Source organism: Eulemur rufifrons, chromosome 7, assembly GCF_041146395.1.
Source record: "Eulemur rufifrons isolate Redbay chromosome 7, OSU_ERuf_1, whole genome shotgun sequence".
In the NCBI taxonomy this organism is placed as follows: Eukaryota; Metazoa; Chordata; class Mammalia; order Primates; family Lemuridae; genus Eulemur; species Eulemur rufifrons.
In genome coordinates, this window is record NC_090989.1 from 52436131 (window position 1) to 52450697 (window position 14567).

The 14567-nt window shown below is 38.3% G+C and overlaps 1 protein-coding gene across 4 annotated transcripts in view; it reads left to right on the forward strand.

Annotated features, from left to right (window-relative positions):
* BBX (BBX high mobility group box domain containing) overlaps positions 1-14567 on the forward strand; it is a 264448-nt gene that overhangs the window by 148051 nt on the left and 101830 nt on the right. The window lies entirely within an intron of this gene.

Genomic DNA, 14567 nt, shown 5'->3' on the forward strand with positions numbered 1-14567 from the left:
CCTGCCATGAGTAATGGACTGATTTCTACTTTTCTGATTGCTTGCTATCTGCTGTAAGTAATGCCTTACAGACATTCTCCCTGTGTCCTAGAGCATTTTGGCTAATATTCTATTCGGGCAAAAATCCCAGTAACCACAGAATTCTTCATTCAACTTTTCTGATTTTTGTCTTTATTGATTTTCGGTTAAAACTCTCAGTGCAGGTTTTTGCACTTAAGTTTTGTAACCACAAGGCTTTTTGTTGGTATGTAGCTTTTCTTTGAGATATTCTTTCATTTGAGTATAGCAGGGAACCCTGGGAATTGTAGATTGCCTTCAAAATAGATCATTTCTTATCTGCTCCATTTGGCTGTGACTTCTCTCATTAGGATAATAAAATAAAAATTGCCCATTAGACACTTTTCTTTTATTGATCCAGTTTATGTCAAAGGCTGAAAGTGAAAAAGAAACTAAGAGTTTTTTCTGTTATCTTATTGTAAATAAACTTGGTACTTTTTTCTTTTTTTTTTTCTTTTGTTTTTGGAGACAGGGTCTTGCTCTGTCGCCTAGGCTAGAGTGCAGTGATGTCATCAAAGCTCTGTGTAGGCTCAAACTCCTGAGCTGGGCTCAAGCGGTCCTCTTGCCTCAGCCTCCCAAGTAGCTTGGACTACAGGCATGGATCACCATGCCCACCCAGCTGATTTTTCTGTTTTTTTGTAGAGATGGATTCTCACTATGTTGCTTAGGCTGGTTCCGAACTTCTGGCCTGGTCTGATCCTCCGTCCTCAGCCTCCCAAAGTGCCAGGATTATAGGAATGAGTCACTGTGCCTAGCCACTCTTGACTTTTAAAAACAGTACGTTACTCATTTGTGTCTTGCTAGTAGTACAAATTCAAAGTAATCTCAGGTTTATAATTTAGTCAAAAATATAAATATACATAATATATGTGTGTATATGTATATAATAATAACCATTTGCTCAAAAGGGACCCAAACTTTATACTAATGCAGAGGGTAAGAACGTTTAGTTTGAACTTAGCCTCTTGTGGACTCAGTTTTACAGATCTTTAATTTGGTGGGTTTGCACTATGATTTCTAAGATCCCTTTCATTTCTAACATTGTACAGTTTTATTTGTGAACCCAAAGATATGTTTCATAGAATCCAAAATCCAGAAATAACCATGATGGAAATCTTCTGGTTTACCACTGTCTGTTTGAGCAGAAAATTCCAATTTTAATACAAGAATAGCTGTCTATTTCTGTTTGTTTTGTTTTTCCTTTTTCATGTTTTCAGAAGAATTCAGTTGTTTTTGGTGTTAGGTACCTGACCAGTAATCCCTTTCCTTTCCCCTTTCCCCTTTCCCCTTTCCCCTTTCCCCTTTCCCCTTTCCCCTTTCCCTTTCCTTTTCCTTCTTTCTTGCATGGCAAAGACGAAAAATGACAGACTGTCGTCTCAAAATCCAAATTGCTGTACATAAACAGAAATACAAAGCTTTTAAAGGGAGGGCCCTCAGTTCTAGGCTATTGTCATTAATGATTCTAATCCTGACCAGTAATTTCTGATTGCAGTATCTTTAGGGAGAATTCCAAACAGATATTGAGAACTGTGGTTGCAGAATTCCAAATGGCTAGTTAGTGGTAGTGGTTCAGGTCCTGTCCTGTTATGTTTATGAATGAAGAAATTAAAGCTCCGACATGTCCCTCCCTCTCTGTCCTCTACTTCTCAGCCCCGCCCCCCCACAACACACTTCTCTTCTTCATCTGACTCAGTATGTGAGATTTGCAGTAGTAGAGGAGAAGTTGGAATTTAGGGTTCCAGATAGCTGTTCCACTGCTACTAAGCAGTGATCCCTCCAAGATGAATCTCAGAATTTTTGAAAGTTGGTATAACATGGACTCGAGGATATTTGAGGAACACTAAATAAAATGAGTCTTAGTAGTAAAATATTTTATTTACACTAATTTATATACTTATGTAGTATTGTATTAGTCCATTTTGTGTTGCCATAAAGGGAATACCTAAGACTGGGTAATTTATAAAGAAAAGGCTCACAGTTCTGCAAGCTGCATGAGAAGCATGGTGCTAGCATCTGCTTCTGGTTAGGGCTTCAGGGAGCCTCCACTCATGGAGGAAGGTGAAGAGAGAGCAGGTGTGTCACATGGCAAGAGAGGGAGCAAGAGAGGAGGTGGTCCCAGGCTATTCTAAACAGTCAGCTCTTGTGTGAATTAATAAAGGAAGAACTCACTCATTATCACCAGGAGGGCACCAAGCCATTCGTGAGGGATCTGCCCTCATGACCCAAACACCTCCTACCAACCCCCACATTCAACACTGGGGATCAATTTCAGCATGAGATTTGGGGGAGCCAAACATCCAGACCATATCAAATATATAAAATATACTTTATTTTTATTTTATTTATACTAATAAAGTAAACAGTGAGAAAATCACCCAACAAAACATTTATCCAGATGCTATCTGTTAATGTTTACTTGTTATATAAAAATCATTAAATGAACTCAAGGATTATCTGAATATACAGACCTTATAAATGACCATGTAAGGCATGATTTAATTGTAGTTCAAACTCATAATGCTAACCAAAGTGAAGTTAAACTGTACAGAATCACCTCCACAGTACATGGTGATTTTCTTGAAAAAGAAAATCACAGATTAAAACTGACAAAGCTAATCACCGTGTGTTTTACCTCTGAACCCCTTGATCTTTAGAGAACGTATTAGAAACCTTTTTTGTTTAATCTTATTTTCTTAAAGGTGGCACAATAGTTGTAGAGTTTACAGTTTTCCCAACTGCTTCTAAGGCCACCTACATGTGGATAGGAAGTATTAAACAGCACTGTAGCATTCCAGCTGGATCACCTGAGTCTGAATCCTCGTTATCCAACGTGCTAGCCTTCCTAGCTGTGTTACCCTGGGCAAGTTCCTCTCTGTGCCTCAGTTGCCTTATCTATAAAATATGGATAATTACAGTTTCTACTTCATAGTGTTGTTTTGAGTATTAAATGAATTAATGATTGTAAAGAGTAGTGCCTAGTTTATAATTAACTCAAGAAGGGAAAAGAGAAAAAAGCATAGTTAGCACTACTCTTCTCTGTGCTTTGTTATACATGAGAATTCTAATTTCAGTTTTAAACCACAAATCTCTACTTGTTTCCAATAAAAATTTAGTTTAATACATTTAAAGTGTTAAAATTTCTGAGATGGAGGCTGGGTGCAGTGGCTCACGCCTGTAATCCTAGCACTCTGGAAGACCCAGGTGGGAGGATTGCTTGAGGTCAGGAGTTCGAGATGAGCCTGAGCAAGAGCGAGACCCCCATCTCTACTGGAAATAGGAAAAAAAAAAGAAAGAAAAAGTTAGCCAGGCAACTAAAAAACAGAAACAAAAAAATTAGCTAGACATGGTGACAAGCATCTGTATGTAGTCCCAGCTACTCGGGAGGTTGAGGCAGGAGGATTGCTTAAGCCAGAAGTTTGAGGTTGCTGTGAGCTAGGCTGATGCCACAGCACTCTAGCCTGAGCAAGAGAGAGAGACTCTGTCTCAAAAAAATAAATAAATTCTGAGATGGAAGTGTTATTTTTTTATTACATAGCCTTCTTTTTGACTATGTAAATCCTAAATATTATAACATTCAAATAGATATATTAGGACGAATTTCTAATACTATCAACCTGTAGTGATTTAAAGTAGAAAAGTTTTAAAAACTGTTTTGGAAGATGGTTGAAGGAGTAGTGACAATAGTCTGGACTTGGCACTATCAATTATTTAGCACTTTCAGTGGTCAAGGATATACCCCTCTGTCTACTATTCTTGTATAGGGGCACTTGTAATTTCTCCATTAATCTCTCCATTATGCAGGCACCCTTCAGTGTTCCAGCTGGTTCCTCTCTTGGTATGCAAATGGTTTGGAATGATGTGAGGAGGCCAAGGACTTAAAGGCCCAGATCTGGCCACATTTATGACCTGTCTGAGCTGCTTACTGCATTGTTCACATTTTCCAGTGTCAGAGGCAGAGTTTTGCTCCAGATTCTGAATATATGCAAAAATAGGGCTACGATGGTTTAATCCTAACCAACCTGTTAGAGATCTGAATCTCCTAATTTCTGAAAGTTTAACATCTCTATAATAAATTACATACTGAATTATGTATAAAGTGAAAAATTTACATTTATTAAGGGCCTCCATGGCTTAGCTTTGAAGGTATTAGAAATTGACTTTTTTTTTTTTTAAGGAAAAAAAATGCTTTTCCAAATACTTTTTAAATAGATGTTGAGAAGTCTTATTAAAATGTTGGGAAAGTTATCTTTTCCTTAATACAGAATTCTAAGAAAACACATGAAAAATGTTTAAAATGCCAGTAGTTAAAAAACAACTTAGCAAAGGTATACAAAATTCAATGTTGTAGCCAATTTTCCGATTATAGAATCCAATGTTGATTAATGGTGGGGAGGGGTTGCCTAAACTGTGAGAAAAATTCAAATAACGTGGGACAAATACATAAATCCACTGTTGCAATTTTTAAGATAGGAGAATGGAGGCCTTATGGATAGGGATGGCAGGGCAGGGTAGAGGGGAGAGGGACAGGGACTCTGCAGGACAGCCTGGTCCCAGCTGGAGATAGCGAAGTAAAATCATAGCATAAAGTGGCAATTAAGTGGGTCTTCAAGGTTATCTAGACCTTCTGGTGCTTGAAAACCTTCCACACTTTTTCTGCTTAATCAGTTGCTAATTTAGTCCTTGAACAGGCCTGAGGTTGGATCTCTTTTCTTTTGCGGGGAAGTAAATGCCAGGACTAGATCTTGGGCATCTTTACTCTCAATCTGGTACTATCATTGATCCCAAAGTTCACTGGTTCTTTTATGCAAAAAAGAACTCTTCTAGCAAAAGAAAACAAGTATAAGAAGCACAAAATGTCATTACACTTTACACCTGCTCTCAGATCATCTTTGACCATTTCTGTGTTAATGCCAGTGAAATTCTAGTTCTGTTCTCCCTTAAGCATTACTTTCCCATAAAGGCCCAGCCAGTTTTTCTCAAGTCAAGCCTGAGATTTCAGGAATGGCCAGACACCTGACTTCCTTCTAGGTATCTCATGCCTTGGAAAGTTGCTGAACTCACCGTAGTCTTAACAGCACAGCAGAATAAACTGAACCAGTTCTTTTCAGAGGGTTATTTTTGCTGATGCCCATAGTATGAGAAGCCAGGTCAGAGTTGGCAAAGTTTGCAATGACAGGAAGCTCCCAGAACCTGGGGCTCATCCCTGGCTGTACCTTCAGTATTGTCGGGAAGGTTAACTATTAGTTAAAGGGTTAACAATGGGACAAATTGGGATCATCAAAGGGAATAAAGAGAAATGTCTGAATTCTCCACTGGCTTTTGTAATTGCCAAGTATCTGGTGCTGAGAATGTCTTACTGTTACATATTATGTCTTACTAATGATTTGGACCACATTTGTTGCACACTATTACATGCTGTCTAGTTCCCAAATGGCTTCATTAATATATAGGTTTTATCTCACCAACAAGTCCTTTATTGGTCCAACTCATATTTTATAATCAGTGTCATCTCCCTTACTGCTAGTCCATTAATAGGTCCTCAGAAGGTTGATTTGGGATCAGGAGGTCTCCCCAGAGGAGCTGTATAAGAATTGCAGAAGGAATTGAACCACCTTTGAGTACAGATTGGCAGTCATCAAAGCAGACAGCTAGGAGAGCTCAGCAAGCAGAATTCTCCTCTGAGTCTTTCATGAGCCTTACCTTTCAGTCTGAGAAAAGCTATAATAAGATACGTGTCTGACATTGCTGTTAGATTGTGATTTTTGGTACACAGTGGACAGTGACAGGTTTTATTTATTTATTTTTCCTAGAATCAGGGTGGTCAAGTATTTTATTTATTCCATTTGGTTCTTTTTCATATTTTCAGCCAAACTTGCTTTTATTCTCAAAACAGCATTATCAGTACATATTTTAAAACCTAGCAAATAGTTGGGCACGTGTGAAGACCTTTTTGGGGGGCCCAAAATACGTTCTGAATTTTTGCTTGTACTTAAAAATCTTTGCAATAAACACAGGAAGTTTGCATGCTGCTCTGGGATTGTGTGGCAGGTTTGTAGAGTGCCTTTCCCTTATGTGCTGTGTCGCTTATGGAAATGACAAGCTTTCATAGTATCTGTTAAACTGTAACCTGCATATTGTGTTCAATGCAGAATTCTGAATTTAGTTAAAATGTTAAGAAGTCATGTTGTTTGTTCCACCCCTGCCTCTCAGAAAAAATGAGATGGAGATGCCTGTGCTTTCTATCAATAAAGCATATTTGTTTTGAAAGACACAGCACTCATGGGCTGTCAGTCATAACAAACGACTTCTGAGAGTACTTTAAGAGCTGCAACATCAATATTTACAAAATGCAAAGTGAAGAAAAGCACATTGAGTCACAGATACATGTGCTGTTTGTTTCCTGATTCTGATTCCCTCACTCTCCCAATATATTACGTCTAAATTTATATGAAGGACTATTTTGAAATATGAGTGGAAATTTGGGAATCTTCTAAAGTAAATACTGAGAGACACTAATTAAATGCCAAAAAGGCTTGTAAAATGGAATTACTTTTTCTCTCAAAGTAAATGTATTGATTAAAAACTAAAATCAGTGATACAATTAGGTGAAAGAAAGTACCTGTGTTTTGGGCATAAAGTCCAGAGCCTTTATAGGCTGTGTCCCTAGTTTGCCCCTTAATGGCATTGTAAAGATTATGTAAATCTCTCTGAGGCTCCTCTCACTTAGCTGTAAAATGGGCATAATTATAGCCACTTCGCAGGATTTTATAATATTAAGTAAACAAATGTGTTCAATAAAGGCTTTGTAAGTCATAAAGTGGTACATAATTGGAAAGTAGCAATTAATGTAGCCTGGGGGGGCGTTTAATGGCAGTACTGCTTTTTCATAGTAGGAAATATATTTCTAACTTATTAATGAAGTGTACTCAAATTCTATATTATAAAGTGCTTTATTATAAAAGTTAAAACACAGAATTTCTTACATATCAGAAATATGATTTTGCTATATTATAATCCATCTTTGAAAAAGAAGGTGAAATAAAAACAGTATGAGCTCACTGGTAGCACTATAGTCTCTGTTGTTGATTATATATTCTACCGTTAATTCTTGTGGCCCTGACAGATCACTGCCTAAGTGAGAGCACTCCCTCCCTCTGGTCCCCTTGACATAATGCCATTGTGTAACTATGGAAAGGCATCGTTAGATACTCATCAGAAAGTACTGCGGACATTGCAGGTAGAAAGGGATTGAATTAATGAAAAATGGTTTTAGTAGAGTTAAGAATCTTGCTTAGGGGAAAAATGATATTAAATTAGAAAATTCTTGGTTTTAACTCAATACTTGCATGATTGCTTCTCCCTAAAATCAGGTAACAACATGTCTCAATGATGTAGAAGAACTTCTTAAGTGATTTTCCAGGTTTGTATGCTTTATAATTATTGTATAGAGGAGGGTTTTTTTAATACTATAAAGCATTGCCTTTATATTTAAATAGGATGCTAGATGATAAAAATTCGGCCAGCAGAGAGAGCAGATTTAAGCAAATTGGGCTGTAAGAAAAATACTCTGAGATGCCTCAGTAAATACACATCTTGTGGGTGTAGCCTCACAACAGTCTCATACTGTGCACTGAGGGAAAAATGGGAGGAAGGAATTTCAGGTCATATCAAAACCTCTAGTTCTTTATATTCTCACTTAAGTAGTTTTTAAAAAGGAAAAAAGGCAAGCAAATAATATACAAATAGGAACTGGTTGTTTTGATAATTCTTAGAAGTGAAGAATCTGTTGTAAACAAATGCCATAAATTTAATACATTTAACAAACAGAAATAAGTTTTCAGTAGTTGGCCCTGGGATTAGAGCACATTCAGTCCAAAACCTAAAAGGAAAATAAGTAACACCTGAACGAAGTACAGAAGGAATTATTAGTGATCTTGATGGAGCACTGTTATGACTCCGAATCATCAAGTAAACACTTATATTAATATTTTGTGTCACATTATTAAGTCAGGAAACTGGAATATACTTCAGAAAAAAATTTCACCAAGCATGAAACAAGTAAAAAACAAATGGTTTTCTGCCTAAGTCCCGTTATATAGAAAATATAAATGAATCATAGCACCCTCTGGATGCTAATTTCCTTGGCAGATGTGAAGACTGATATAAAATGATTAAATTCCTGTATTTTCAAGCACTGTTTATTAAATACACATATTCAAGGCAGTATTCTAAGCATTTGAGAATATAAAGATAAGCAACACTCTACCTTTATGTAATTTGTAATCTAGTAAATGATGAGTTAACTCAATTTTAGTGTGCCAAAGTGTATAGCAGGTGGGCATTGCAGAAGCTAGGATAAGCTACTTCAATAAACACTATGCTACTAAAAATAAGAAATATTAATTCTCTTTTACTTTTGGGAAAAACAAATACTTTTGTTTTGCAACCATTAAGACTGAGAAGTTTTGTTTTATAAAGTGAAGCAAATTTAGCTGTCTCTTTAAAGTTATTTGCCATCTTTTTAGAGTTAAGAATATTAGCTTAAGAAAAAGATTTCAGTCGGTGATATTATAGACTGTTGATTTTTAATTTGTTTCTAGGGTCTTTTAAAAAATTATTAATAAAATTAGAGATCAGAATGATGGAAAACATTTTTTATTATTTTTAAACGTTAAAAACAATAAGTGTAGAAAAAATGATTCTTTTAAACTTTTATCATTTTAGATGAAATTTAGTATATCTGCTCTTTTTTTTGGTTGGGGGGAGACAGGATCTTGCTCTGTTGCCCAGGCTAGAGTGCCATACCATCATCATAGCTCCTTGCAACCTCAAACTCCTGGGCTCAAGCGATCCTCCTGCCTCAGCCTCTCAAGTAGCTGAGACTGCACTATCATCATCACACTTGACTAATTTTTCTATTTTTTATAGAGACGGGATCTCTATAAAAAGCATAGGCTGAGCTATGTTGCTCAGGCTGGTCTAGAACTCCTGGCCTCAAGCCATCCTCCTGCCTCAGTCTCCCAAAGTGCTGGGATTACAGGTGTGTGCCACCGCACCTGGCAGATAGCTCTTTTTAAAATATCTGTGATCACTCTTAAAATTCAAAGGGCTGTATGTAAACTGGAGCAGAGAAGATTAAATAATCAGTGTTCAGTGATGGGTACAGGAGAATAGGGAATGGATAATTATTTCTCTTGTGAATCCAGAATTATTTATTCACTGAGAGTCATTCTCTCATCATATCTGTTGCATAAAAACTATTCTAAATAAGTAAAATCACAGGTGTTTTAGTTTGGCAGTTTGAGTAGATGCTAGGAATTTCTGAAATGGAGGGTCACAGAGCAGGGCATGGCAAAGATGGCCTAGAAAAGAAGCAGTGGCGAGTGAGAAGGAATAAGGACGGTAGGCATGGACTGCATTCATTCGGTAAGTATTTGCCTGCAGTGCGCCTGGCTCTGTGCTGGGCCCCAGAGATACCATAGTGAACATGATGCAGCCCCTGTTATCTGTCACAGTCAAATGTGATATAAAGAAGGAAACAGTCCATTTCAGTGTGGTCTATTAAGTGTAGGGTGCTGTGGAGACATTTCTCTCAGACTAGAAAGGACCAGCAGAGGCTTGAGGTGAGATCCAAAGTAACCCCTGAAGCAGGGACAAGAGTTCTGCTGGAAGGAAACAGCAGTCAGATGCCAGGAAGCGGGAGTGCATGGCAAGTTCTGAGAGATGGCTTGTGGCTCACGGTGGGTAGAGCTTTGAGAGTGAGAATGGAGTGAAGAAACACCAGCCGGAAAGGTGAGCAGGGACTAGGCTAGGAAGAGTCTTGCATGTTAATGTGAAGGAAGGAGCATGGAGTTTTTCCTTAGTCCATCGAGGGACGATTAAAGATGCTCCATACAGGAGAAGGGCATGAGCAGATAGGTGTGTGCAGCTATGGATGAGAAGACCAGACTGCTGAACCAGCCCAGTGGGGATGGAGAGGGATAGACCGTATGTAAGAGTAGAAGGGAAAGATCTTGGTGAGACTCATTAAATGTTGGGGTAAGCAGCCAGTTGCAGTGATTTCAGTCTATGGAGAGAAAATCGAAAAAATATCTGTCTATTACCTATATAAGTTTCCTGTATATGACTGTATACGCTTTCCAGGTGTTTATGTGAAAGGAAAGAAAGTTCCTATTCACCAGGCTCTGGCATAACTCCTCAGAGATACAGGGGGAGGCAGAGGCCTGGCCCAGACAAAATATTTTCTCTGAGAGGCTAGAAATCAAAGATGCGTGAATCATATTGAGGTAGAGAAGCCACAACCTATGGTGAGGTTGGAATAAGTTGTAAGTGCTTTCTAGGAAATTAACCCTGAGTTTTAGAACCAAGAATATTAGGAACCAAGTCACTTAGTGACTTGAAGTACAAGGTGGGTGCCATGAACAGGTGACGGTACCAGGCAGGCCAGTTCTTAGGTGCTAGCTGCATTAGGCAATCCCCTCCTAGCCTGATGGCCAGAGGCCAATTTGTACAAAGAAAGAGGACTAAAGGAAAGTGGGAATTCACACAGGGCTTTAGACTTCAGATTGTTTATAGACTGCAAGAGAAGCTATTGGTGTAGAAAGAACTATTGACAGTTCATCAAAGAAACTAAAAGTCTAACGACTCAAGATAGCAGGAAGGAAAAGCACAGATTGGGGGTTAAGGAAGGTAAGGAGTTGACCTTGAATCTCTGCCTTTAAGAGAAAACAGAAGAAAAGAAATAAGTTTTTAAATTGGTAGGCAAGGTGGGAATTTGGGAGGATTCTTAGAGTGACTAGATGGGGTGGGGAGGATAGTATGGAGAAGTGATTGAAAGCTTGGGCTCAGGGGATAGAAGACTTTGGTTAGAATCCTGGCCCCATCCACCTGCTGGCAAAGTGACCTTGGGCATCCTGCATAAGCTTTGTCATTCTTAGTTTCTTCATAATAGTAACTTTCTTCAGGAGTTATATTAAGGGTTAAAAAAATTAATTCACACAAAGTGTTCAGTATATAGCAAATGTTCAATAAATTTTATTGTGATAAAACAATATTATATAATGGTCAAAAACCAGACTCTGAAGCTAGAACTTCTGAGTTCAAATACTGGCTCTACCAGTTATGTGCTAGTGGTGTGATGTATGAACATAATTCATAGCTCACCAAGTAATCAGGAAAAATATATTCAGCTGCATTGACAATAAATGAGGAAACTCCATGAGCTCGTCTTCTCTTGCTTCCAGTTCTTGCCAGTGTAGTGACTATGTTCCACCCACGTAACAAGTACATATGATAAAAACCTTTGTTAATTTATAAACCGAAAGAATCAGAATATATGTTATCTGTGCCTCAGTTTTATATAGAAAGAGGATAATAAAGTACCTACTTCTTAGGCTTGTGAGTTAAGAGAGTTAATAAATATAAGCTCAGCTCTGGCCCATAGGAAGCAGTGTATATGTCTAGCTATCATTATCCACGTTCTTCCTCACTCATCATCAGTAGGAGCTGAAGAGAAACTGAGAATTTATAATGGGCACTGTTGGATTGGGAATATAACTGAATAAGACAAGTAAAAAGGATTGCCAGGGAGCACTCAAGACCAACTAGAAAACGTTTGTAGTAGAGTAGTACCAGGCCACAGGGGCAGCCAGAAACCTGGGGATAGACCTAGAGAAGAAAAATGGTTGGATGAGTTTAGTGTTGGGGTTTATGTAATGGACCAGTTATGAAAGTATAAGCCAGCCAGTGAGCTGAAGTACTCTATTTTAAGAGAATAATGAAAGTCATTGACAAATAGCCAGAGAAGGGAATAATGCCACTGGAAAATATTTTAGACAGCAGTGTTTGGAAGTGACTTTGATTTTATTATATTTATCACATCACCTTGGAAATTTGTTTGTTTCTTTTCTTTCTCTCCTCCCCTCCTGAACAACTTTTCCTGGCTGGTGCTTATTATTCCTTCTCTGTATATTTTTTTCCAAGTCTTACGTCTCTTCTGTCTTCTAACAAAACAACATGAAGAAAAGCATAATAAGAAAGCAGAGAAGTATTGTTTCTGTGTTCAATTCTCCACATATTCGCTGAATATCTATTCCCTCTGTAGCACAGAGATCTTTGCTCTGACAGATCCAAAAAAAGCATCTGGCATGTTCATTACCCTCAAGGGTCTCTGTGGGAGGAATTCACATGAAATCATTATACATACATTGTACAGGAAAATGATAATTGTCATGCAATCAAGTGTCAAAAAATATGGCACAGCCATTATGTGTTGCGGTGATTTTAAAAGGTGCTCAGAAAGAAAAGAGACATGAGCTGGGACAAATACAGCTTTTTAGAAATGGGTGTTCAGAGAGGCCTTGCATAGAAAGTGAGAATGGGGGTGTGGGGGACGGTTTGCAGGCCTGGGAGAGCAGAGAAAGGACAGCGCAGAAGCACATGGCAGGTGTGGAGAGCAGGGCAGACACCAGCCCAGCAGGAGGTGAGTTGAATGGGAGGTAAGGTTGGACACTTCACTCTTACGGAGTATAGCTCACCAAGTGATCAATAAATGTGTTCAACTGCATTGACAGTAAAGGAGGAGGAGGCTCCCGTGAGCTTATCTTATTATGCTTTAGCTTCTTGTCAATATGATAATTATAACCTAACCATGTAATAAATGCATATAATAAAAAACCTTTGTTAATTTATAAACTGAAAGAGGCAAACACTTTTTTGCTAGGCCTGTTGCAGAACAGGAATTTGGTGACTTTCTGATTAAAAATGTAAAGGAGAGTAAAGGTTGTGTTTTTGGAGGGTACGGTGGGGAACACATCCTAGCCTGTTACTGAATTCTCTAGGTATATAGCTTTTCCCCCCTAAGCCACCTCTTTTGGTGCCTTATCTCTTTCAAGGAAGCTTTTGTCTCTATCTGCATCTTAGAGCAGCATTCCATTTTGAGAGCCGAATTAAGCTGTTTCAAGGCTAAGTATCATAGAGTACAGATATTAGAGATCATAAAAATATATATTTCTTTATGAGATAAGGGCAGAGGGACCAGAACTGCCAGTATAGCTATGCCCTTCCTTGAGTATTGTGTGCTTTATTAGTATTCATGAAGAGCGTATCGATAACATCTTGACAGAGTTAAAGTTTCAACTTGAAGAGCTGCTTTTCAATAAGGAGCATATTTAAAGACACTCTTTGCATGAAGAGTGACTGAATTGCTTCTAAAATGAGAGTATTACTTTATTGAATGAGATATTTTTCATTTAATCTGTTAGACTTATCATTAGAATTACAATAAATAATAATGATTAGTACTTGTAGGGCTTTTATCTACCAAGAGTTTTAGAGTTAATCTAATTTAATTGTCACTTGGAGTCATCAGAGATGTGTACTTACTTTTCTGCCATGAATCCTTGGAAGTGTTCCCTTAGCAGCCCCTCAGCGCTCCCTTTTGGTATTTTCATGGCCTATAAGCTATTTGTTCTACGGAAATGCTCAGAGTGTTGACAGATGGAAGGGCTTTATATTAGAGCTCCTTTTCCTAGGTAAGCATTTAGGCTGTTTGAGTTAGGCTTCCTGGGTCCAGTCCCAGCTTTTCCACCTGCTAACTGTGTTACCCCGGGCAAGTTACTTAGCCCTCAGTTTCTTCAACTGGAATTCATAGTAGTACCTGCCTCAGAGTGTTCTTGTGAGGATTACATGAGATAGTGAATATTAAGTATGTAGCAATTAAATAATTAATGTTAGTTGTATATTAGTATTCTTTTAAAAATTATTATGAGATGTCATTCTGGGAAGTTATATGTAGTTAAGTAGTAGATGAGGAAGTTCTAAGCCAATAAATACCTTTTTCAGGGACTGCTGTGTGCCAGGTTCAGTGCTAGGCACTGAGATGGAAAAGGAAACCATGGTACCTGCCCTCTGAAGGTCACAACCTACTGGGGGTGGGTGGGGGTGTCTTAGTCCATTTTATGCTGCTATAACAGGAATACCACAGACTGAGTAATTTATAACGAACAGAAATTTATTTGGCTCACAGTTCCGGAGGCTGGGAAGTACAAGACCAAACAAAGGCTTTCATGCTGCGTCATCCCATGGCAGAAAGGCAAGTGAGGGTGAGAATGAGAGAGCAAGAGGGGGCCAAACTTGCTTTTATAACAAACACACTCTTGTGATAACTAACCCACTCCCGCAATAATGATAATCCATTCATGAGAGAAGAGCCCTCATAACCTAATCACCTCCCAACATTGTTGCATCGGGGATTAAGTTTCCAACGCAGGAACTTTGAGGGACACGTTCAAACCATAGCAAGGGTGAGGGTTAGTAAAACACTGTGATAAGTTCTTGACCTAACGAAAGCAAGTATGTATCAAAGCTCAGAGCAAAGAATGATGAACTTCAAGTTAGGGCTTTCACAGAAAGGAAGGGATATTTGACCTGGGCCTTGGAGGATGGGAACTTTGAGAGAATTTGATGGTGAGGAGGAGCAAGTCTTCAGAGTTGAGGTGTTTGCTGTCTTC